General features: G+C 43.7%; 1 protein-coding gene across 1 annotated transcript in view; it reads right to left on the bottom strand.

Moving 5' to 3' along the window:
* Positions 1-27,834, bottom strand: part of grik4 (glutamate receptor, ionotropic, kainate 4) — a 262,913-nt gene that overhangs the window by 217,559 nt on the left and 17,520 nt on the right. The gene's annotated exons all lie outside the window — the stretch shown is intronic.

Below are 27,834 nucleotides of genomic sequence, written 5' to 3' on the forward strand. Positions count from 1 at the left end.
ATGCTGGGCAAATATTCTTTAGAAGGCGGAGAGATAAAGTGTTTTGTTGCAATAACATCCTGAAACCCTGTGGTAATTAATAAAGCAGCTGAAGGAGCATTAGCCGCCGGCATGATGTTCAGTATGAATTAGAGGAGGAGCAATTACAAAGGGGACAAAAAAAGAGGAAGGACGAGAGCCATTATGTCTCCATCAACTTCGCAAACCGCATGAGGGCAATTTACATGTAATAACACACTCATCCAGAGGACATGGATGGAGGGGGGCCTGCCGAAGAAGAAGCAGGGCTGGCTGATCAAAGAAAATCGATGCAACTCGCTGAATGGATCTCAGATCTGCAGTTGATTTCAAAACTGCGGTCTGAGGCAGAGAGACTGTAACATTGCACCATTGAGGTAGAGACAGAGACAAAGAGCAAGGGATAGAGACAGGGAGAAACAGAGAGCCAGAGAGAGAGAGAGAGAGAGAGAAAGACAGAAAAAGAGAGACAGGCAGAGAGGACTGGACAGACAGACAAAGAGCAACCTGGTCTCACAGGAATCCGTGTAATGACTACGGACGCTTAACTCGAAATCCGTAGCCACATCACGGAAACACGTCGATTTCCGTGATGTGGCCACGGAATTCGCTCCAATGCAAGTTAATGACACTGATGTTCCGTGGCTCACACACGGATCCCCGTTTCAACGAGCGAGTCGACCACGGGGATTAATTCAAAACCTGTGGTGGTCTCACTGAAACACTTAAATTGTCCTTGATGTGTCCACGGAAGTTGCTCCAATGCAAGTAAATGACACTGATATTCCGTGGCACACACACACAGATTCCCGTTTCAATCTGTGTGTGTGCCAAAGTTGACCACGGCGGGGGCTTGACTCAAAATCCGTGCTGGTCTGACGAAATCACTTAAATTGTCCGTGATGTGGTTACGGAATTTGCTCCAATGCAAGTAAATGACACTGTCATTCCGTGGCTCACACACGGATCCCCGTTTCAACGAGCGAGTCGACCACGGGCGCTTAACTCACAGTCCGTGGTGGTCTCACGGAATCACTTAAATTGTCTGTGATGTGGCTACGGAATTGGCTCCAATGCAAGTAAATGACACTTTTATTCCGTGGCTCACACACAGATCCCCGTTTCAACGAGCGAGTCGACCACGGGTGCTTAACTCACAGTCCGTGTTGGTCTCACGGAATCACTTAAATCGTCCGTGATGTGGCCACGGAATTTGCTCCAATGCAAGTAAATGACACTGTTATTATTCCGTGGCTCACACACGAGAGAGAGAGAGAGAGAGAGAGAGAGAGAGAGAGAGAGAGAGAGAGAGAGAGAGAGAGAGAGAGAGAGAGAGAGCGCGCTCGCTTCAGAAGGGGTGTGGCAGAAAGTACAGTGCACCCTAGGTAGGCTATGCGTCAAAACCACAAATGCAACAAAGGGTCCATGCTTTGTATTATGGAATATGGATACTACAATTTTGGCAGCAGATAGTGTGGTACACACTCTATTATGTATCGTGCTCATGCTCACGAAAATAATCTATTGAACTGTGTCCGAGAGCACGGTTGTCTGACTTATTTTGTGCTACACAGAACACAAACCATAGCCTTTCAATTGGGATATTTGATTCGACTATAGAAGGGGTGTGCGCTGGTACAGGGCACCCTCTTATGTATTTGTCAAAACAACATATGCACCAAAGGGTAAATGAAGTATTAGAGATACTCTGATATCCCCTTTTTTTTCAGCAGACCTCCTCAAATACATTTCGTGCTCATGCTCAGGAAGATTAATCGATTGAATCGTGTCCCAGAGCATGATTGTCCGACTTTATTCGTACTGCAGAACGAAATGTAAACCCATGCCTTTTGGATGGGAGCGTTTCTCAGAATATAAACAGGTAGCTATATAAACGTCAATACGTCACTCTGAGAGATGCGCACGGACATTGACGCAGCCGCGAAAGCAAAACACCAGGTTCATTGATTGAACGAGGCAGGGTTATTTTAATTAATTAATTCAGTTATCATGTCATTCCTCTTCCTGAGTGTTTATTGACTATTCCTGGTGATTTAAATGCTCATTGCAAGCTTCCTATTTATGTCTAGTGTAGGCTATACTGTCAATAAGCACCCTCCCCGTCCGATATGGATATGGAGAATTGTTCCCACGCCCCAGTGATGGTGGTGTCATATCTATGAAAGAGGGCATTCAAATATGAAACGGATAATGTATAGAATAACATATTAATTAAAGAATTAATTAAATTAAGGGTGGTTCATTTTGTTTGATAATCTCAAAATATTTTTTTTTTTGTTAGAGGACTTTTGGTGTAAACCGAAATCGTATGATTGGCCCCAAAACCAATTTAAATATCCAAAAAATAACTATTTTGTTGCTTTTCCATTCACAAACCCTTCCTATCGACTTCGGTTAGGCCTACAATGTTAAATGTTAAACTGATATTGCCTCATAAAATGTAACCTAGGCCTATGTCTTATTTTTATTATGCAAACAAACTCAAAATACTCTTGCAAACCATTGCTGTTTTATTGAAACTGGTCAGCGATACACAAAAAACACATGGCCAACAAATGCAGAGATGACCAAGTCATTAATTAATATTCGGGCGATTCGGTTGACATTGTGGCTGCGCGTCATAGCTTCGTCACACAGGCTACATCCCAGAATTGCGCCTTTTCCAGTCATTGCAGGATCACTTTCAACAGGTATGTAGCCTATTTCCTGCATGTTTAATATGCGTTTAATATGCATTGTTATATAAACGTTGTCTCAGACTTTTCTCGTGTTAGCTAGAGCCATTATCTCTGATTAGTTAATTTAGATAGGGTTATCAAAACAGGTGCCTATTTTTAGACAGCCAGCATTATAGTTGAACTATGTGCGCAATGCGTCGCGTTCCTCTGTGTTTGTGCAAATACCAGATGTGTAGGGTATTACATGAGCGCCATGTACATTAGGGATGGAGTGCATGCATTAGGGATAAGTGAAGTGGAATAGTGGCCTGGATTTTACACGAATCACGCACGCACATAGTAGCCTAGGAGCCATTCGGTCGGTACTAGTTCCTCGTTCCTCATCCTTTGGGTCGGATCTCGGGAGGTGACGTTCTGTTATTCTTCTGTGAATCTATAACTCCGTGACCACGCAGACGCTTCGACGCACTCATGAACCTTGCAAAGAGTACCTGAGACACTCAGGGAGTGAACGCTGATTGGCTAATACCCCCTCAGAAGCATTTATATAGAAATTAGAAGATAAAAAGAACATACCGTGTTATAATACCGTTATCGTCTATGCCTCAAATCATACCTTGATATAAATTGTAGTCCATACTGTACAGCCCTCGTTGTAGCCTACATCTCATCGACACATTGATTCACGGAGTAATATAACTAAACTTTGAAAGAGATTTGACAACAGAATCCGAGCCCCAATCTGTGAGATTTTGTCAAGAGTCCTATTTATATTATAAACACTAAAGGGAAACGCACAGTCCTGGTTGATTGCAACACCAAAGAGCAAGGCATGTTGGTGTGGCCAGAGAGCTGTCTCAACCACAGTGTTGTCACTGGTTTAATGGCCTTCCTCCTTTGGGAAGTGCAGCCATGTGCTTCAGTCATTCTTGTGTAGAATATAACAAGAATGGTTATTGAGCAATTTGTTGGTCGGACGATTACAATAATGGTGATTTGATTATTTTATTTATTCCCTGCATTTTTTTGACTAAGATGTACCTAGTAATCACTATCATACATCTAATTTTTGTTAATGAATGTAGAAATCCTTCTAATTATGTTTTTTTGTCTTTGTTACAGATTATTTACAAGATAGCTTTCCAAAAAAGACAAACAAAGGCACTTTTAAGAGCCATTCTCTCTCTCGCTCTCTCTCTCACACTTTCTCTCTCTTTCTCACACTCACAGACAAACACACACACACACACACACACACTGATATTGTATCTGAAAATGTTGCTGTTATTGTCATCCCTAATGTACATGAGCGCCATGTACATTAGGGATGGAGTGCATGCATTAGGGACAAGTGAAGTGGAATAGTGGCCTGGATTTTACACGAATCACGCACGCACATAGTAGCCTAGGAGCCATTCGGTCGGTACTAGTTCCGCGTTCCTCATCCTTTGGGTCGGATCTCGGTAGGTGACGTTCTGTTATTCTTCTGTGAATCTATAACTCCGTGACCACGCAGACGCTTCGACGCATTGATTCACGGAGTAATATAACTAAACTTTGAAAGAGATTTGACAACAGAATCCGAGCCCCAATCTGTGAGATTTTGTCAAGAGTCCTATTTATATTATAAACACTGAAGGGAAACGCACAGTCCTGGTTGATTGCAACACCAAAGAGCAAGGCATGTTGGTGTGGCCAGAGAGCTGTCTCAACCACAGTGTTGTCACTGGTTTAATGGCCTTCCTCCTTTGGGAAGTGCACCCATGTGCTTCAGTCATTCTTGTGTAGAATATAACAAGAATGGTTATTGAGCAATTTGTTGGTCGGACGATTACAATAATGGTGATTCGATTCTTTTATTTATTCCCTGCATTTTTTTGACTAAGATGTAACTAGTAATCACTATCATACATCTAATTTTTGTTAATGAATGTAGAAATCATTCTAATTATGTTTTTTTGTCTTTGTTACAGATTATTTACAAGATAGCTTTCCAAAAAAGACAAACAAAGGCACTTTTAAGAGCCATTCTCTCCCTCGCTCTCTCTCTCACACTTTCTCTCTCTTTCTCACACTCACAGACAAACACACACACACACACACACACTGATATTGTATCTGAAAATGTTGCTGTTATTGTCATCCCTAATGTACATGAGCGCCATGTACATTAGGGATGGAGTGCATGCATTAGGGATAAGTGAAGTGGAATAGTGGCCTGGATTTTACACGAATCACGCACGCACATAGTAGCCTAGGAGCCATTCGGTCGGTACTAGTTCCGCGTGCCTCATCCTTTGGGTCGGATCTCGGGAGGTGACGTTCTGTTATTCTTCTGTGAATCTATAACTCCGTGACCACGCAGACGCTTCGACGCATTGATTCACGGAGTAGTATAACTAAACTTTGAAAGAGATTTGACAACAGAATCCAAGCCCCAATCTGTGAGATTTTGTAAGATGTAACTAGTAATCACTATCATACATCTAATTTTTGTTAATGAATGTAGAAATCCTTCTAATTATGTTTTTTTGTCTTTGTTACAGATTATTTACAAGATAGCTTTCCAAAAAAGACAAACAAAGGCACTTTTAAGAGCCATTCTCTCTCTCGCTCTCTCTCTCACACTTTCTCTCTCTTTCTCACACTCACAGACACACACACACACACACACACTCACAGACACACACACACACACACACACACACACACACACACACACACACACACACACACACACACACACACACACACACACACACACTCCTGTATTTTATCTGTATTGTGTGTCAATTGTCCAGCGATGTTCAAAAACCAGAAGGTTTGTTCTGATGCCGTTGAGATCAGGGACCATATGGCTTCTGAAATCAGTAATGCGCTACTCCTTGAGGCCCGGATGAGACCAATTTCATCAGCTTACTTCCATTTGTATGAACTTTACCATTGCTGTTGTTTGAGTAATCCAATGTAAAGTATAACTTTACAGTCTGATATTGTATCTGAAAATGTTGCTGTTATTGTCATGTAGGCAGCAATGGGAGACTCCCACTTTCCTCCAAAAAAAAGAGGAGAAAGAAGAGTGCAGTCAAAAAAAAGAAAGTGGTCACGAGCCGACTTCAGAAACGTCAGAAATCACCCAGACGTGCATCAGGTTGTTGTTTACTGCACTGTTGTCATGGTTAAATAATAATTCACGAAATGCCAGCGGGTAGAAATATGGTGTTATCCCTCTTTGACAGATGTATGGTTGATTTTTGGGGGATTTCCAGACTAAAATGTATGAAGCCTGATACTATAGATAACCCAAAAAATATTGGTCTCTGCAGCTTCCGTGAACCCAGTGAGTGAGGAAGTCCAGCTCGAAGGAATTGAATTGACTGCAAGTCTTGGTGAGCATGCCTGCATATTCTGTATGACTACATTTCCCATTCCTCCATATCCAAAACTTCATATCCACAACTTTCTCAATGATCTCTCTGACTCTGACCATTCAACCCGGTATCACGCAATTGCGTGCTCCTGCGCACGAACGTTAATCTATTGAAGCGTGTTCCCGAGCACGATAGTCAGACTTTTTGCGTGTTACACAAAACGAAATGTAAACCAATGCATTCTGAATGGGAGTGTTCTAAGACAATTAACGTGCTCCACAAAACGGTACGAGAGAGAGAGAAAGAGAGAGCGGGAGGGACAGAGAGAGAGAGAGAGAGCGAGAGAGAGGCTTCAGAAAGGGTGTGCGCAGATAGTACAGTGCACCCTAGTTATGTTTATGCCAAAACCTATATATATAATTAGGCTGTGGAAATTGCAATAAGTTAAGAACACAACTTCGCACGTTGAGCACACAGCCGTGTGACTCGTTTATTTTGTAGAAAAGAAAACCGGAAAACAAAGCGTGCTGAAGGTAAACAAATCCAGCATGGTCTGTGACGTCATGAGACGCACGTAATCCTTAGGGACCGCGATCCCTGAACCACCAAGAACGTAAATGACATGCAGTAAACAACAACACAATTGAAAGAACAACACATAACGAAATACTGTAGGTGAATTATGTTACGGTCACTACAAGGCTATAATTATATTATTTAGCGTGTAATGAGACAATCTATAGCCAAATTGTCGAAGATGCCCAAGAATCTTCGGGGATATCAGCATGGGGAGTCGGCGAATCAGACCCATGAAGGCACACACGCACGCACACGCACAGACACACACACACAAGCACACACAAGCACACACACGCACGCACAGACACACAGACACAGACACACACACACACACACACACGCACACACGCACACGGTGCATTTCGCTGCTAAAACAACAACAAAAAAATATTCCCTCAAATATTATTACTTTCAAAACGTTGGCCAAAATGGCCAATAATATCATTTTTTATTTGGGATGCTTCTAGGACATTTTGGGTTGATTTTGAACGGTATGTGGGGGGCACGTTTTTTGCAGGACCTGGCAACCCTGCGCTGTTGCCCGAGATCTGGATCCACCCCGGCGTGGTGCCGTCTCCTTTTGACCTTTTGACCCCAGACTTCTGGGGGAATAGCTGAATCAATTCATTAGTCAATCAGAAGCATGTAAATATCTTCCCGGTGGCGTAAGAGGACGAACAAGGTGTCCTTCAACATCTACGCTTCCAGGAGATTGCAACGGTGCCACACATGCATATTCGAACATGTTTAATGGTAGTAATTAGCTGTCGAAATTGGAGGCCTTAATCAATACTGAGCAGCTATTGATTTGCTTCCCGATAAAGATTTGTCACAAATGACATGTTATTTAACATCTACACGTTGAGCTGAGTCCAATGACACCAAGAACGACACTCTAGCTAATGGTAACATGTATTTTACATGGTACACCTAGGTCTAGGACATGATCTCGGTGTAGCAAGAGGCCGAGTTTGATCTCATTGGACTCAGCTTAACGTGTAGATGCTAATTAACATGTAATTTGTCAAAAATCTCTATCGGGAAGCAAATCTATAGCTGGTCATTATTGATAAAGGCCTCCAAAATCGACAGCTAATTACTACCCCGAAACATATTCAAATATGATCATGTGTGGCACTGTTGCAATCGTCTCGAAACGTAGATGTCAAAGGACACCTTGTTTGCTCTGTTGCACCACCGGGAAGATATTTTCATACTTCTAATGGATTGATTCATATTTTAAGGTTCTCGGAGTGAGACTTTAAGTGGCTGCAACAGAAGTGTTGAGACGAAAGATGATATCAAGAGATTTATAGATTATTCCCATTCACATTATGATTCTTCGTCGTAACATCCGACCAAACATCCTTTACATTCACAGAGCGAAGATTATGAAAGTCCAGGCTCAGCAAGTGCTCCATCTCGTTGCACCTGCACCCAGCGGCTCGCTTGCAAGATTTTGGCCTGAAGTTCTTCCCAGACCAACACCCTAGCCATCCAACATGCATATCTTAGAATCAGGCCTCTCTTTAATAGTGACAAAAAGTTATGAGAGAAACACACATTAACTTTTTGTTATCTCATAAGCGGCGTGGTGCCGGCTCCTTTTGACCTTTTGACCCCCGACTTCCAAAACGTGGCCACAGGCCAGCTGTGTCTACACACCTTTAGCCACAAATGTACACCTCCATCCCACAAAAAATGGGGACTAGAAACTAACCTCTGTCTTATGTACATTTACTGTACTGTTGGAGGTCACGCCCCTCTGCCGACCTTTTCGAGATAGCTAGGGATGCTAAAATGTTTACACACATTTCCCGGGGCCCCGTGTACGACATATCCGAGATTCCTGCCCGAGACTTGGCCCGGTCAGACCCCGAGGGCAGGCCCCCCCTTCCTGCCCTCGGGGTCCAACCGGGCCACGTTTCGGTGCGGAGGTCCCAGTTAGGCCCTAGAAAAAGGTATTAAAATTTCAGGGCGGTAGGACCTTCCTATCTCAAAAACTGTTTTTCCACCACATTCTGAACCATTAGGTCTTGCAGGCTACACTTCTGAGGGGCTTTGTCCAAATGACACTCCATTTGGGAAAACTTTTTTTCTCTAAGGGCTAGAACTCCAAATCTCGGATATGTCGTACACGGGGCCCCGGGAAATGTGTGTAAACATTTTAGCATCCCTAGCTATCTCGAAAAGGTCGGCAGAGGGGCGTGACCTCCAACAGTACAGTAAATGTACATAAGACAGAGGTTAGTTTCTAGTCCCCATTTTTTGTGGGATGGAGGTGTACATTTGTGGCTAAAGGTGTGTAGACACAGCTGGCCTGTGGCCACGTTTTGGAAGTCGGGGGTCAAAAGGTCAAAAGGAGCCGGCACCACGCCGCTTATGAGATAACAAAAAGTTAATGTGTGTTTCTCTCATAACTTTTTGTCACTATTAAAGAGAGGCCTGATTCTAAGATATGCATGTTGGATGGCTAGGGTGTTGGTCTGGGAAGAACTTCAGGCCAAAATCTTGCAAGCGAGCCGCTGGGTGCAGGTGCAACGAGATGGAGCACTTGCTGAGCCTGGACCTTCATAATCTTCGCTCTGTGAATATAAAGGATGTTTGGTCGGATGTTACGACGAAGAATCATAATGTGAATGGGAATAATCTATAAATCTCTTGATATCATCTTTCGTCTCAACACTTCTGTTGCAGCCACTTAAAGTCTCACTCCGAGAACCTTAAAATATGAATCAATCCATTAGAAGTATGAAAATATCTTCCCGGTGGTGCAACAGAGCAAACAAGGTGTCCTTTGACATCTACGTTTCGAGACGATTGCAACAGTGCCACACATGATCATATTTGAATATGTTTCGGGGTAGTAATTAGCTGTCGATTTTGGAGGCCTTTATCAATAATGACCAGCTATAGATTTGCTTCCCGATAGAGATTTTTGACAAATTACATGTTAATTAGCATCTACACGTTAAGCTGAGTCCAATGAGATCAAGCTCGGCCTCTTGCTACACCGAGATCATGTCCTAGACCTAGGTGTACCATGTAAAATACATGTTACCATTAGCTAGAGTGTCGTTCTTGGTGTCATTGGACTCAGCTCAACGTGTAGATGTTAAATAACATGTCATTTGTGACAAATCTTTATCGGGAAGCAAATCAATAGCTGCTCAGTATTGATTAAGGCCTCCAATTTCGACAGCTAATTACTACCATTAAACATGTTCGAATATGCATGTGTGGCACCGTTGCAATCTCCTGGAAGCGTAGATGTTGAAGGACACCTTGTTCGTCCTCTTACGCCACCGGGAAGATATTTACATGCTTCTGATTGACTAATGAATTGATTCAGCTATTCCCCCAGAAGTCTGGGGTCAAAAGGTCAAAAGGAGACGGCACCACGCCGGGGTGGATCCAGATCTCGGGCAACAGCGCAGGGTTGCCAGGTCCTGCAAAAAACGTGCCCCCCACATACCGTTCAAAATCCACCCAAAATGTCCTGGAAGCATCCCAAATAAAAAATGATATTATTGGCCATTTTGGCCAACGTTTTGAAAGTAATAATATTTGAGGGAATATTTTTTTGTTGTTGTTTTAGCAGCGAAATGCACCGTGTGCGTGTGTGTGTGTGTGTGTGTGTGTGTGTGTGTCTGTGTCTGTGTGTCTGTGCGTGCGTGTGTGTGCTTGTGTGTGCTTGTGTGTGTGTGTCTGTGCGTGTGCGTGCGTGTGTGTGTGTGTATAACACGCTATTTTATGTTGAAATGCGACGTAATCCAGTGTTCACGAAAAGTACACTGTCAACGTATGCTTTTGGCGACTGGGTTGGCTCTCAGATATACGTGTTTCTAACAAGATGATATCATTAAAAGTTACATAAAGTAACAGTTTAATAACACAAACGCAGGAAGCACGTGTGCTGCTAGTTTAGCGAAAGCAACCTGACGTCGTTGAAACATGCGAGCGAGCCGATCAAATCCTAATAACTATAAAACTAAAGATCAGACACAATCACTGACTGAAGATTATGCAAGTAAAAAGTATATTTCTCGCTAGAAATGTTATTAGAAACACGTTTAACTGTGAATCTGTCCTAAAATATTGCATTTCCCATTCAGATAATAAAGATTAATAAAGATCATACACATTCACTGACTGAAGATTATGTAAGGAAAGTGTACATTTCTCGCTAGAAAAGTCATTAGGAACGCGTTTAATGGTGAATCTGTCCTAAAATATTGCATTTCCCATTCAGATAATAAAGATTAATAAAGATCATACATATTCACTGACTGAAGATTATGTAAGGAAAATGTAAATTTCTCGCTAGAAATGTCATTAGAAACGCGTTTAATGGTGTATCTGTCCTAAAATATTGCATTTCCCATTCAGAATAATAAAGATTAATATAAGCTACGCCATGTTCCGGAGCCGCGGGGGATTCTGGGAATTGGGGTTCTCGGTTGACAAATGGGGCGTTTGTTAACTTGTTTTGTTGTTAGGATTAAGTGGGGTTAATGGGTTCGGGATTTTATGTGGTTGTGTGTTGTTCTATTAACATTGTTCGTGTGTTCATTATTGTCGACACCGTCACCGAGAGTGACGTGACCATCGTTTCGTGCAGCTGTTCCGTGTTGAAGTCTCGTTCAATAAAAACCAACTCTCGTTGTTGAGCGTTCAATAAAAACCAACTCTCGTTGTTGAGCGTGCCCCCCCCCCCTACAAACGTGTCTCCCCTACCCCTCAACAAACGTGTCCCCCCCCCCCCCCCCCCCCCCTTCAACTAACGTGTCCCCGTCCCCCCCCCCTTCATGGGTCTGATTCGCCGACTCCCCATGCTGATATCCCCGAAGATTCTTGGGCATCTTCGACAATTTGGCTATAGATTGTCTCATTACACGCTAAATAATATAATTATAGCCTTGTAGTGACCGTAACATAATTCACCTACAGTATTTCGTTATGTGTTGTTCTTTCAATTGTGTTGTTGTTTACTGCATGTCATTTACGTTCTTGGTGGTTCAGGGATCGCGGTCCCTAAGGATTACGTGCGTCTCATGACGTCACAGACCATGCTGGATTTGTTTACATTCAGCACGCTTTGTTTTCCGGTTTTCTTTTTTACAAAATAAACGAGTCACACGGCTGTGTGCTCAACGTGCGAAGTTGTGTTCTTAACTTATTGCAATTTCCACAGCCTAATTATATATATAGGTTTTGGCATAAACATAACTAGGGTGCACTGTACTATCTGCGCACACCCTTTCTGAAGCCTCTCTCTCGCTCTCTCTCTCTCTCTCTGTCCCTCCCGCTCTCTCTTTCTCTCTCTCTCGTACCGTTTTGTGGAGCACGTTAATTGTCTTAGAACACTCCCATTCAGAATGCATTGGTTTACATTTCGTTTTGTGTAACACGCAAAAAGTCTGACTATCGTGCTCGGGAACACGCTTCAATAGATTAACGTTCGTGCGCAGGAGCACGCAATTGCGTGATACCGGGTTGAATGGTCAGAGTCAGAGAGATCATTGAGAAAGTTGTGGATATGAAGTTTTGGATATGGAGGAATGGGAAATGTAGTCATACAGAATATGCAGGCATGCTCACCAAGACTTGCAGTCAATTCAATTCCTTCGAGCTGGACTTCCTCACTCACTGGGTTCACGGAAGCTGCAGAGACCAATATTTTTTGGGTTATCTATAGTATCAGGCTTCATACATTTTAGTCTGGAAATCCCCCAAAAATCAACCATACATCTGTCAAAGAGGGATAACACCATATTTCTACCCGCTGGCATTTCGTGAATTATTATTTAACCATGACAACAGTTCAGTAAACAACAACCTGATGCACGTCTGGGTGATTTCTGACGTTTCTGAAGTCGGCTCGTGACCACTTTCTTTTTTTTGACTGCACTCTTCTTTCTCCTCTTTTTTTTTGGAGGAAAGTGGGAGTCTCCCATTGCTGCCTACATGACAATAACAGCAACATTTTCAGATACAATATCAGACTGTAAAGTTATACTTTACATTGGATTACTCAAACAACAGCAATGGTAAAGTTCATACAAATGGAAGTAAGCTGATGAAATTGGTCTCATCCGGGCCTCAAGGAGTAGTGCATTACTGATTTCAGAAGCCATATGGTCCCTGATCTCAACGGCATCAGAACAAACCTTCTGGTTTTTGAACATCGCTGGACAATTGACACACAATTGTGTCAATTGTAAAAAGGGAAAGTGTGTGTGTGTGTGTGTGTGTGTGTGTGTGTGTGTGTGTGTGTGTGTGTGTGTGTGTGTGTGTGTGTGTGTGTGTGTCTGTGAGTGTGAGAAAGAGAGAGAAAGTGTGAGAGAGAGAGCGAGAGAGAGAATGGCTCTTAAAAGTGCCTTTGTTTGTCTTTTTTGGAAAGCTATCTTGTAAATAATCTGTAACAAAGACAAAAAAACATAATTAGAAGGATTTCTACATTCATTAACAAAAATTAGATGTATGATAGTGATTACTAGTTACATCTTAGTCAAAAAAATGCAGGGAATAAATAAAAGAATCGAATCACCATTATTGTAATCGTCCGACCAACAAATTGCTCAATAACCATTCTTGTTATATTCTACACAAGAATGACTGAAGCACATGGGTGCACTTCCCAAAGGAGGAAGGCCATTAAACCAGTGACAACACTGTGGTTGAGACAGCTCTCTGGCCACACCAACATGCCTTGCTCTTTGGTGTTGCAATCAACCAGGACTGTGCGTTTCCCTTTAGTGTTTATAATATAAATAGGACTCTTGACAAAATCTCACAGATTGGGGCTCGGATTCTGTTTTCAAATCTCTTTCAAAGTTTAGTTATACTACTCCGTGAATCAATGCGTCGAAGCGTCTGCATGGTCACGGAGTTATAGATTCACAGAAGAATAACAGAACGTCACCTCCCGAGATCCGACCCAAAGGATGAGGAACGCGGAACTAGTACCGACCGAATGGCTCCTAGGCTACTATGTGCGTGCGTGATTCGTGTAAAATCCAGGCCACTATTCCACTTCACTTGTCCCTAATGCATGCACTCCATCCCTAATGTACATGGCGCTCATGTACATTAGGGATGACAATAACAGCAACATTTTCAGATACAATATCAGTGTGTGTGTGTGTGTGTGTGTTTGTCTGTGAGTGTGAGAAAGAGAGAGAAAGTGTGAGAGAGAGAGCGAGAGAGAGAATGGCTCTTAAAAGTGCCTTTGTTTGTCTTTTTTGGAAAGCTATCTTGTAAATAATCTGTAACAAAGACAAAAAAACATAATTAGAAGGATTTCTACATTCATTAACAAAAATTAGATGTATGATAGTGATTACTAGTTACATCTTAGTCAAAAAAATGCAGGGAATAAATAAAATAATCGAATCACCATTATTGTAATCGTCCGACCAACAAATTGCTCAATAACCATTCTTGTTATATTCTACACAAGAATGACTGAAGCACATGGGTGCACTTCCCAAAGGAGGAAGGCCATTAAACCAGTGACAACACTGTGGTTGAGACAGCTCTCTGGCCACACCAACATGCCTTGCTCTTTGGTGTTGCAATCAACCAGGACTGTGCGTTTCCCTTTAGTGTTTATAATATAAATAGGACTCTTGACAAAATCTCACAGATTGGGGCTCGGATTCTGTTGTCAAATCTCTTTCAAAGTTTAGTTATACTACTCCGTGAATCAATGCGTCGAAGCGTCTGCGTGGTCACGGAGTTATAGATTCACAGAAGAATAACAGAACGTCACCTCCCGAGATCCGACCCAAAGGATGAGGAACGCGGAACTAGTACCGACCGAATGGCTCCTAGGCTACTATGTGCGTGCGTGATTCGTGTAAAATCCAGGCCACTATTCCACTTCACTTGTCCCTAATGCATGCACTCCATCCCTAATGTACATGGCGCTCATGTACATTAGGGATGACAATAACAGCAACATTTTCAGATACAATATCAGTGTGTGTGTGTGTGTGTGTGTTTGTCTGTGAGTGTGAGAAAGAGAGAGAAAGTGTGAGAGAGAGAGCGAGAGAGAGAATGGCTCTTAAAAGTGCCTTTGTTTGTCTTTTTTGGAAAGCTATCTTGTAAATAATCTGTAACAAAGACAAAAAAACATAATTAGAATGATTTCTACATTCATTAACAAAAATTTGATGTATGATAGTGATTACTAGTTACATCTTAGTCAAAAAAATGCAGGGAATAAATAAAATAATCGAATCACCATTATTGTAATCGTCCGACCAACAAATTGCTCAATAACCATTCTTGTTATATTCTACACAAGAATGACTGAAGCACATGGGTGCACTTCCCAAAGGAGGAAGGCCATTAAACCAGTGACAACACTGTGGTTGAGACAGCTCTCTGGCCACACCAACATGCCTTGCTCTTTGGTGTCGCAATCAACCAGGACTGTGCGTTTCCCTTTAGTGTTTATAATATAAATAGGACTCTTGACAAAATCTCACAGATTGGGGCTCGGATTCTGTTGTCAAATCTCTTTCAAAGTTTAGTTATATTACTCCGTGAATCAATGTGTCGATGAGATGTAGGCTACAACGAGGGCTGTACAGTATGGACTACAATTTATATCAAGGTATGATTTGAGGCATAGACGATAACGGTATTATAACACGGTATGTTCTTTTTATCTTCTAATTTCTATATAAATGCTTCTGAGGGGGTATTAGCCAATCAGCGTTCACTCCCTGAGTGTCTCAGGTACTCTTTGCAAGGTTCATGACTGCGTCGAAGCGTCTGCGTGGTCACGGAGTTATAGATTCACAGAAGAATAACAGAACGTCACCTCCCGAGATCCGACCCAAAGGATGAGGAACGTGGAACTAGTACCGACCGAATGGCTCCTAGGCTACTATGTGCGTGCGTGATTCGTGTAAAATCCAGGCCACTATTCCACTTCACTTATCCCTAATGCATGCACTCCATCCCTAATGTACATGGCGCTCATGTAATACCCTACACATCTGGTATTTGCACAAACACAGAGGAACGCGACGCATTGCGCACATAGTTCAACTATAATGCTGGCTGTCTAAAAATAGGCACCTGTTTTGATAACCCTAGCTAAATTAACTAATCAGAGATAATGGCTCTAGCTAACACGAGAAAAGTCTGAGACAACGTTTATATAACAATGCATATTAAACGCATATTAAACATGCAGGAAATAGGCTACATACCTGTTGAAAGTGATCCTGCAATGACTGGAAAAGGCGCAATTCTGGGATGTAGCCTGTGTGACGAAGCTATGACGCGCAGCCACAATGTCAACCGAATCGCCCGAATATTAATTAATGACTTGGTCATCTCTGCATTTGTTGGCCATGTGTTTTTTGTGTATCGCTGACCAGTTTCAATAAAACAGCAATGGTTTGCAAGAGTATTTTGAGTTTGTTTGCATAATAAAAATAAGACATAGGCCTAGGCTACATTTTATGAGGCAATATCAGTTTAACATTTAACATTGTAGGCCTAACCGAAGTCGATAGGAAGGGTTTGTGAATGGAAAAGCAACAAAATAGTTATTTTTTGGATATTTAAATTGGTTTTGGGGCCAATCATACGATTTCGGTTTACACCAAAAGTCCTCTAACAAAAAAAAAAATATTTTGAGATTATCAAACAAAATGAACCACCCTTAATTTAATTAATTCTTTAATTAATATGTTATTCTATACATTATCCGTTACATATTTGAATGCCCTCTTTCATAGATATGACACCACCATCACTGGGGCGTGGGAACAATTCTCCATATCCATATCGGACGGGGAGGGTGCTTATTGACAGTATAGCCTACACTAGACATAAATAGGAAGCTTGCAATGAGCATTTAAATCACCAGGAATAGTCAATAAACACTCAGGAAGAGGAATGACATGATAACTGAATTAATTAATTAAAATAACCCTGCCTCGTTCAATCAATGAACCTGGTGTTTTGCTTTCGCGGCTGCGTCAATGTCCGTGCGCATCTCTCAGAGTGACGTATTGACGTATTTAATTAATTATATATTTATTTATTTATTGTATACATATTTATATAGCTACCTGTTTATATTCTGAGAAACGCTCCCATCCAAAAGGCATGGGTTTACATTTCGTTCTGCAGTACGAATAAAGTCGGACAATCATGCTCTGGGACACGATTCAATCGATTAATCTTCCTGAGCATGAGCACGAAATGTATTTGAGGAGGTCTGCTGAAAAAAAAGGGGATATCAGAGTATCTCTAATACTTCATTTACCCTTTGGTGCATATGTTGTTTTGACACATACATAAGAGGGTGCCCTGTACCAGCGCACACCCCTTCTATAGTCGAATCAAATATCCCAATTGAAAGGCTATGGTTTGTGTTCTGTGTAGCACAAAATAAGTCAGACAACCGTGCTCTGGGACACAGTTCAATAGATTATTTTCGTGAGCATGAGCACGATACATAATGGAGTGTGTACCACAGTATCTGCTGCCATAATTGTAGTATCCATATTCCTTAATACAAAGCATGGACCCTGTGTTGCATTTGTGGTTTTGACGCATAGCCTACCTAGGGTGCACTGTACTTTCTGCCACACCCCTTCTGAAGCGAGCGCGCTCGCTCTCTCTCTCTCTCCCGTGGTCGACTCGCTCGTTGAAACGGGGATCCGTGTGTGAGCCACGGAATAACAGTGTCATTTACTTGCATTGGAGCAAATTCCGTGGCCACATCACGGACGATTTAAGTGATTCCGTGAGACCAACACGGACTGTGAGTTAAGCACCCGTGGTCGACTCGCTCGTTGAAACGGGGATCTGTGTGTGAGCCACGGAATAAAAGTGTCATTTACTTGCATTGGAGCCAATTCCGTAGCCACATCGCGGACAATTTAAGTGATTCCGTGGGACCACCACGGACTGTGAGTTAAGCGCCCGTGGTCGACTCGCTCGTTGAAACGGGGATCCGTGTGTGAGCCACGGAATAACAGTGTCATTTACTTGCATTGGAGCAAATTCCGTTGCCACATCACGGACAATTTAAGTGATTCCGTGAGACCACCACGGACTGTGAGTTAAGCGCCCGTGGTCGACTCGCTCGTTGAAACGGGGATCCGTGTGTGAGCCACGGAATAACAGTGTCATTTACTTGCATTGGAGCAAATTCCGTGGCCACATCACGGACGATTTAAGTGATCGTCCGTGAGACCACCACGGACTTTGAGTTAAGCGCCCGTGGTCGACTCGCTCGTTGAAACGGGGATCCGTGTGTGAGCCACGGAATAACAATGACATTTACTTGCATTGGAGCCAATTCCGTAACCACATCACGGACAATTTAAGTGATTTCGTCAGACCAGCACGGATTTTGAGTCAAGCCCCCGCCGTGGTCAACTTTGGCACACACACAGATTGAAACGGGAATCTGTGTGTGTGTGCCACGGAATATCAGTGTCATTTACTTGCATTGGAGCAACTTCCGTGGACACATCAAGGACAATTTAAGTGTTTCAGTGAGACCACCACGGGTTTTGAATTAATCCCCGTGGTCGACTCGCTCGTTGAAACGGGGATCCGTGTGTGAGCCACGGAACATCAGTGTCATTAACTTGCATTGGAGCGAATTCCGTCGCCACATCACGGAAATCGGCGTGTTTCCGTGATGTGGCTACGGATTTCGAGTTAAGCGTCCGTAGTCATTACACGGATTCCTGTGAGACCAGGTTGCAAAGAGAGTAAGAGAGAAAAGCAAACAGGCGGACACACTTTTGGGAATTTGAGGACCTGAAGGAAGCCCCAGGCACAAAGCCCTAACCAAACACCTTTATCCTCCAACAGATTTGCACTCAGTTTCCAATTAAGGAGCATCGTCAACCCCCCCCCCCCCCCCCCCTCCCCGCCACCCCCGCCACCCCACACCCAAGAGGAGCCACCAATGGCCGCTGTTCAATGAACCGCTGTGGTCCTTACAATCACACGAATGCTCCTCTACTGGAATGCAGAAGGGAAGAGAAAACAAAACGTGTCAGACATTAAGGCATGGTCAACGTGGTCACAGAGGGGACATTAAGGCATGGTCAACGTGGTCACAGAGAGGACATTAAGACATGGTCAACGTGGTCACAGAGGGGACATTAAGGCATGGTCAACGTGGTCACAGAGGGGACATTAAGACATGGTCAACGTGGTCACAGAGGGGACATTAAGACATAGTCAACGTGGTCACAGAGGGGACATTAAGGCATGGTCAACGTGGTCACAGAGAGGACATTAAGGCATGGTCAACGTGGTCACAGAGGGGACATTAAGGCATGGTCAACGTGGTCACAGAGGGGACATTAAGACATGGTCAACGTGGTCACAGAGGGGCCATTAAGACATGGTCAACGTGGTCACAGAGAGGACATTAAGACATGGTCAACGTGGTCACAGAGGGGCCATTAAGACATGGTCAACGTGGTCACAGAGGGGCCATTAAGACATGGTCAACGTGGTCACAGAGGGGCCATTTTGACTCAAGATGAAAAAGAAGGGAAGACAGAACGAACAAACCAACAAAAGAATACACAATAATCACAAAGAAAAGTGGGAAAGTGGACAACGAAAAAAGGAAGGGAAAAATATACATAAATAAATAGAGAAGAGCTTGCACAAATACAAGAAAGTGGGCAAGAAGGAAAGATAACAAGAAAGTGAAAGATAAGAAGAAAATTGACAGTAGAAGTGCCATTGAGGAAGCGAGAGAGCTGGGGAGTGAGGGAGGGTGGGGGGAGGGGGGCAGCAGATAAAGGTGACGGCAGAAGAACAACAACAATGACGCACTTCAGGGGTCAGCAGCTGGGATGAGGAAAGCCCATCGAGTGACAGAAGCACACATTCAGCGGGGAGAGGGGAGGAACAGAGAGAGAGCGAGACTTTCTCCTCTGGTGGCGCCGGCGTTTTCAAAGAGCAAAGCCCCCGGATTAGCCAGGCTGACTCATACAAGGCGTGGCGTCCGCCCAGGTCTGGAGGAAGGGGGCACGATCGACCGGCCTGCAACACACTCAGCCCTCCGGTCGAGCTGAGGGTCAGGCATCGACGCAACGCCCGTGGAAAGACCCCTTGAGGGAATGAAACACGATAATACATGCCGTAAAAAAAACTAGAGGAGGCCCTCCCGGGGGAGGCACACAGCGGTAATTAAGTAAGACGTTCCATTGGGGTGTTTTTGTAAACTGAAACCTCTGACGTTAACTCAACAACAAAACAAAAGGTTCTCCAAATGCAAGCTACATAACGTGCTGTTTGTTCACACGCGGAACGAGGGGTGTGACATCACGAGTTAGTGAAGAGACGCCAACACCAAGCCCAGCGTGAGTGGCACGGCATCACAGCGCGAAGGCTCCTGGTATCTCCCTGCACACCTCTGCCGTGATAGAGATCACAACAATGACAACCCTTCTGCAACACCCTTCAGATCTTCATTACGTTGGACGTTGGGGGGGGGGGGTTGAGCGTGGAGGAGGTTGGTGTGTTGCGGAGGGGCGGTGGATCGGTGGGGGGGCTATGGTGGTGTTCAGCAAGCAGCAGAGAAAGCAACTTCAATTACGGTTAATGAGCTAAAATGAATCATGTTAGCAGGGCTCACTGGTGGTGATTCACTGACTGAAGCCATTAGGGCTGATCCAACGCACCGGGCTTCTTCATCAGGGGGCTCAACCCGCCGCCGTTTGGCGTTTGCACGGCGACGTGGCGCGGCTAAGACGAGCGCACACACACACACGTTGTCATGTCATCCCACCGCGATCATCACTAATCGGCCGCTTGCGGAAGAATCCACACTTTGGCGTTGGTGTTTTGTCCGTTTACTCGCGGGATGTAAGGAGAGCGCGCACGTGCCTGCGTGCGTGTGCTAATGATGTCGCAAGCTGGGATTCTTCAGACCCCCCCCCCCCGCCCCAGCTCTCTCTGCGAGCGGGGGGCGGCGCGGGGACGATTAACACAGTCGCTGACTTTGGCATAAAGAAGGGGATTATAGACATGTATGGGTGGGGGGGGGGGAACAATAAACACAAACCAAAACTCAATTTTGAGAGCAAGACACCCTGTGATCAAACCTCAATATCAACACAGCGCAAGTTATTCAAGGCTAATAAGCTCCAGCTGACATGAAGCATGTAACGTCTCTTCAAGAAACACACACACACACACACACACACACACACACACACACACACACACACACACACACACACACACACACACACACACACACACACACAAAACAAAGGAGAAGAAAACACCAATGGAAGGAAAAGAAAATCCCAAATAAGAATTTGATGAGTTCTGATGCAGTCTTTTTGAGTATGGATCCACAGAAATCCGCACATAGACACACACACACACACACACACACACACACACACACACACACACACACAAAGGACACTGCAACCCCCCCCCCCCCCCCCCCCCCCCCCCCTCCCCCCTGGCTCCTCCCCTCCTGGGCTTCATTATCAATACGGTTGCAGCTCTCCCAGGGCTCTGTAATTTCCAAATAAATAAATCATTAGTGGCTCTGGCATGGGAATTAATCAGTGACTGCTGCGCCCGCTGTTGCTTTTCCCAGGGAGTGTTCTGTCACTCCCAGCCCATTACCATCCAGAACCTCTCACCCACCCCCAGCATCTAACCAGGGCCAGGAATAGAGATGGCCGGAGCATGGGACAGAGGGATGACTGGCTGCACAAAAACTCTCTCTCTCTCTCTCTCTCTCTCTCTCTCTCTCTCTCTCTCTCTCTCTCTCTCTCTCTCTCTCTCTCTCTCTCTCTCTCTCTCTCTCTCTCTCTCTCTCTCTCTCTCTCTCTCTTCTGGTGGAAGTGCAGGTGATCAAGTCGGGGCAAAAGTCCTCCTGAGAGGAGGACTTCACTGTTAAAGATGATTGAGATTTAAATAGGATGAATCCAATGGCAGGATGCACCGAGAGCCAAGCGTCTCGCTGGATTGGAGTGGAAGGGGATCGAGTATGTCGTGACCAAGCCCCAACCACAGCGAGATATACCAGCATCCAATGCGGAAGTGACACACATTGCAGTAGCACCGGGTGCCCACTACGAGGTGGTATCAAAAGGGAGCAATTCTTCGTTCACGCACATGTTAAACAGGTCGTTTTCACAGTCTTATTAAGTCACCTAGATGGGCGTATCTCACTGAGGTCTGCCCGGATGCTACATCCATTTTATATACCATCTATGGTCGTGACAAGCAGATAATGGATGGATTGTTTTGTAAGGAGTCAGACGCTCTGGCCATGTGCCGTGGATTTATGGCAACCCGTCAAGAGTAAACAAACATCGCACTCCAAACGCAAATGTTTGTTTTATGGGATTTGCCTCTATAAATCCCCCCCCCCCCCGACCCCCTGCGGATGTGCATGGGAAGATATTTTGTAGAACAATCAGCAGACTCAAAGCCTGTAGAGCCACCCACCCAGCCACCCCTCACACCATCCCACTGCCAGCACCCACTACCCAACCCCAGCACACACACCCAAAAGGGATTGGGCCATATGGTCCATCAAAATGATATGAGAGAGGTCAGAGCCGGAGCTTTGTCAAGTCAAACACATCAATGACACTCTCACACACACGCACACGCACGCGCACGCACACGCACACGCACACACACACACACACACACACACACACACACACACACACACACACGTTGCGTTATATTTCCACAACGCTGCATTCGTTCCAAAGGGGCTTGTAGCAGAGGACGTGGTCTAATTCGTAGGCTAGCCTAGAATATGCATTCCCGCTGAACTTTTAGACTCTTGTGTCGCTGCCCCTTGCTGCAGGACCTCAGCGTACTATAGAGTTCAAAAGTCAAGAGGTTCGGCCTCTGTTGAGGGATTGGGAGATGCAACAACACTGTGGCGACATTTCCTCTGATGAGGAGGACATGAGGTCAGGGTTTATGACCACTAGTGGTTTATGATTTTATATCCGACAGCGCTGACACCCCTTCTGTGCGTGTGTGACCAGGAGCAGGGAGCTGTTAAAGTGGTCCAATTATTAGGCCATAGAAATAGTCTTGCTTCAATGTCCGTCATCAGCAATGCTTAATAGTCGGATGGTCTTTCAGCAAAACGAAAAAAAGGCGTCAGCTCACTCATGACTCATCCTCTGCATATTTTGGTAGCACTTATGTTTGTGTGTGAACAAAAAGCCTGACTGTGAAGCGTAATAACAGCTAAAATGTTTTCACTCTAATGCTGCTAATGGAGCACTTGAAACTTTGCATGAATAATTGAATAATAGATAAGTGAAATAAAAATGAAAATGCCAGAAAACAAGAATGTATAATTACTATGTGAAATATATGAGTCTCACTCCTCAAGCCCACAATTAAACTTCAAGACAAATGAACACCACAACAACAACAAGAGTACAAAATTAAAATGGCCTGTACCACTGGAACCAGTAAGGGGACTTCTTCTGCTTCTTTCTCTCCCATCATTGTTCTGGGCAAAGCAGTTCAGCCTTGTATGTGACAATGTGAAGGACTTTACAAACACTGACAAACACTAAGCTTGCCTCCTCTCAAAATCTACTAAGTGAGTCCTGCAAAGAGGTTGGATATATTACATATATGTAATAATTTGCTTTTATATTTCTCTACTGTTTATGCTAGCTTTATCTGCTACAACGTTACCCAACCTGGTGACTGCATTCAAATGAATAACAGCTGGAAGGTGCACGTTCCCATATAATGTGGTATGAACTGACTTACCCAATCTCCTCTACTTAATGTAAAGATTTAAGAACTATAATTTCAGTGTCATTTGTTCGAAAGGCCTTCGCGATCCATCAGCCATTAGTGAAATGTTCTGTGAGGAAACCCGTTTCGAGGTGGTCCCTCATGTTGGATGTTTCATTACAAGTTCTCATATTTAAAAAGTACATTTAAATCACATGATTCATTAGTAAATGACGCAGCATTAACGTGTACTTGACAGGAACCAGCAGACAGCCAAAGCCTGCTAAGTGCCTTGGGCCATATGGTGTGCTTGTACGATGCTATAATAAGAGCCAACGTCACTGGGGATATTGAAATACAAAAGGAAGAGTTAATTAGTTAAAGTAAATGTAGCGTTACACAAACAGAGTCTGGACACATTCTTATAAACAAACAAACACATGCACTGCCTCGTAAACAGGGGGGATCTGCATGGGAGGGTCCAATTCATAGATTATTCTGCCTTAGTGCTTTTCGTCTTTTTATTTCCTTTAAAATTCCATGCATTTGAGCATAACAATGTTTTGCACTCAAGACCCGCACAGACAATTCACTTGCATCCCATTACGCTAACATGATTGGGTTTGCTGTGGAAGCATCCATTGCACTACAATACTTTGAACAAGTTTCGTCCTGTCTGTTTGGTCTTTTGGAAGCCGTCCACACACATCAGAAGGTGTGATGAGCGGAGAGAGGTGCGGCATGTCCTCCTACCTAAGAGAGAACCTGGACACCCGAGCAGAAACATCTAATTACTCTTATGAGCTTATGGCGGAAACACTGTGAATCTTAAAGGTCCCAACACATGCCACCAGGTGTGGTGTGATAAGCCGTTTCAAGCCGTTTTGGAAATCTGTCCCTTATGACATCACAGGTGGGCGTGTCCACCTAGATGTGTGCTGGATAGATCAGTCTACCAGCCTACCCAGTAGACTGTAGCAAACGTTGCTCTTCTATCCGTCACACATCTAGATGGACACGCCCACCTGTGATGTCATAAGGGGCAGATTTCCAAAACGGCTTGTAACAGCTATTCACACCACACCTAGTGGCATGTCATGGGTCCTTTAAACACACACCTGCAGCCTTGATATGCTGCTCTTGTACACTATCCAGAAGGCTAAGTGAGTGAGTGAGTGAGTGAATCCCGCGAAAGAGAGGACAAAGATAGATGTAGAGAATAAAAGGGCTTGAAAGTCCCAGTGGTCGTAGTTGAAAGGGTAAGACGAGGATACAAGAAAGGAGCGTTATCAATTGTCATCATGTGTAAAATTTGTGTTTGTGTGTGTGGTGTGTCTGTTTTTGTGTCATTGATGTGTTTGACTTGTCAAAGCTCAAGCCTCTCTCAGATCCATCTGATAGAGAACATATGGCACTATCACTCCGACAAGTCACTCAAAAACGGGATAATGACACGATTGGGACTCCCTCTGCGTCCGTGGAACTCCCTGATGTAGTTTGTGTCTTTTCAGCTGGAGAAACACACACACACGCACATGCACACACACGCACACACACACACACACACACACACACACACACACACACACACACACACACACACACACACACACACACACACACACACACAGAAAAATATTCTATGGAGAGCTTGGCATCACCGGTCTCGGTAGAATTCTCCAGTTGCTAACCATCAAGTCAATCAACAACAGCACAAACACAGTCATACGCCTAGTACCCCTTGGAGAATAACAAGGGAAGTGTTGTTTAAAGAGGCTAATCTCAATGGCTGAGTCCACGGAGGAAGCCACCACTATGGGTTTAGGAATATTCTGTGTAATGCACACACAATCCATGTTTGATACATGGATTGTGTGTGCATTACACAGTCATTTTGAAAATAAATCAGCTACAATGTGCACCTCCAGCTACAGAATAATCCAGTAGAGTATTACGTTTCAGATAAGGAATTTCAGTGGGAGGCCATTTTGAAACAAGTTAGTCATACAGCTTATGGCAGCGGGGCTAAAGACTAAAAGTTCTGCTAGACATGATTGAAAGCATGTTTGAAGGAAAACGAAGGCGTGTGCGTGTGCGTGTGTGTCTGAGTCAACGCAAGCGAGCCAGAGGTAGTGGGAGACAGCTTGCTGCTGTTTGTGGACTCAAGTGGAAAATAAAATGGTGCATGCCTCAGTTTGCTTGTTCAATGCCCTGTTTGTTTTGTTTGCATGTGTTGGATGGTTGTTTGTCCTTCAAAATGTGTCAAAATCAACAGCACATTTTATGTTCTATTCGTCTATTTGTTTAGAGATGAATGATGAATACAAATTATGGACAAATGGAGATAAAAAGATGATTGGATACTTTATTATAGGGGCAGTGAACCCAGTAATATTTTATATGCTAGTAATATGTCTTTTTTTATAATAGTAATAATTATTTTGTCACACATACTAAGAACCACATTTTGAGAAAACAGATTTAGTTTGTATGTTTTTGTCAGTCTCCACCAACCACTTTGTGAACGTTCTGTTCCCCTCCAAACTCAAGATGCGTTCTTTTTCAGAAGTCCAAATGCCATTTCTGATGCACCTGGACATCAGGACCAAGGACAGCGGCAAAGTGTGAGTAGACGTGGGCAGCACAGTCTTGGCAGCTGTTGATGTTCATGGCTGCGTCCGAGAAAGGCAGCCAACAATTATTGTGTGTGAGAAGTGTATTTGTCGATCTCATCGTGTTTGAATTCCAGCTGGAACAGGGGGCTCACTTAAATTAGAATTTGAATAATACATGCAAATGAAAAAGGAAAAGAGAATTGTTTCGATTTTCTTTGATATATTCTAGATTTCCTTTGACATATTTCATTGGGTTTCCCTTTATTAGATCTGGGCCATGCAACTATGTGCCCTTCTGTGTAATAAAACAAATAGACCGACACATTCTTAGACTACCACCTTGAAACAATGTGTTTAATTAAAGGAGCCATTGGGTCAATTGTAAGATCATAGTTCAGATCATTACTATAATTATAATAAACAAAGGATTGGGTGACTCATTCACATTTGCTTAGAGCAGGGAAGGAATTTATAACTTAAATTTCACTTCTGATCTTTTTTCCAGAACATTGCTTTCAGGAATTGGGTCTTAAAGATATGTTCACAGAGAGAAAATGATCAAAAGGGAACCCTTCATGCAAATCACCCTCATGCTAATGCCTTCCAATATGCTAGGCACCGACAGGGCCATAACAATGTCCACGGTCAGAGGGGAGGGGGGGAGGGGGTGGATAAAAACACCTCTTTTATCTTTGCTAATTGATAGCCCATAGATAGGAATTTAAGTATTCTCCACTGGCAGTTTGAAAAGCCCAGCGGCACTTGAACTTGGAGAACCTATTGGGCTCACCCACACATTAATTGACATGATTCACATCTCCCTGTGGTGGTTAGATGAGCATGTGCGTGAATGCGTGAGTGTGTATGTGTGAATTATGAAGGAGTATGATTTAAATAGCAGGAGCCTGTTTTTTATATTGTGTTGTATATGCCACCGCTGATAGTGATTCAGGCCAGCTACTCATGTATTACCTTCTATCAATACGTCACTGAAAAGGAAAATACTAGGAAATGGCATGCTACTTTATGGATGCTTATATATTTAGGTGTTAGTGGGCCCTTAATACAGTATTTGAAGACATTCAAGAAATTCAGCCATGATGTAGATAACAGCCACTACGAGCCAGTCCCACAATGAGCTTTCCACAAACGTGCCGTTTTTAGAGGCGGGTCAAGGTGGAGGGTGGGGGTGTGCTAGTGTTTACACTGGATGTATCACGGTACCATGTGCTAGTGTTTACACTGGATGTATCACATTGGCTTGGATTCATAATTCAACTTTTGGCCGTGTTCTGTAAATACTATTTTCCCAAAATGGGAGCTTTACCGGAGCTTTTTTAAATCTCAATGTGGAACCATGGGCGTAGGTTTGGTTTGAAATGTGCTGGGGACAGAGACGCATTTGGAAGGGCATTTTCAGAAGTGGTGGGTAAAATGAGGATGCACTCTTTTTTCTCTTTAGTGCAGCTAATGAAAGGTTCTGAAAGATGGAATACCCAAGTAGCTAATTACTTTTGTAAAATGCATAAAATGTATACAAAAAACTGTCTGCCACGTTTTATGAGGAAAACGTTTCCAAAAAGCATTGGACATATGACCCCATTATGTTCTGCTCCATGTACCCAATGTTGACAAGGTGACATGACATGACTAAGCTACCAACATAAACAAAGAGGAGCTAGGAAAGGAAATTAACTATGTGTTTAAGTTCAGAAGGGCCAAACGTTTGGCTACACACAGCACTATAAAAGTCGTCAAGATTGAAAAAGCGAAAAATATTTGTTACAC

Source organism: Gadus morhua, chromosome 16 (genome assembly GCF_902167405.1).
Source record: "Gadus morhua chromosome 16, gadMor3.0, whole genome shotgun sequence".
Classification (NCBI taxonomy): Eukaryota; Metazoa; Chordata; class Actinopteri; order Gadiformes; family Gadidae; genus Gadus; species Gadus morhua.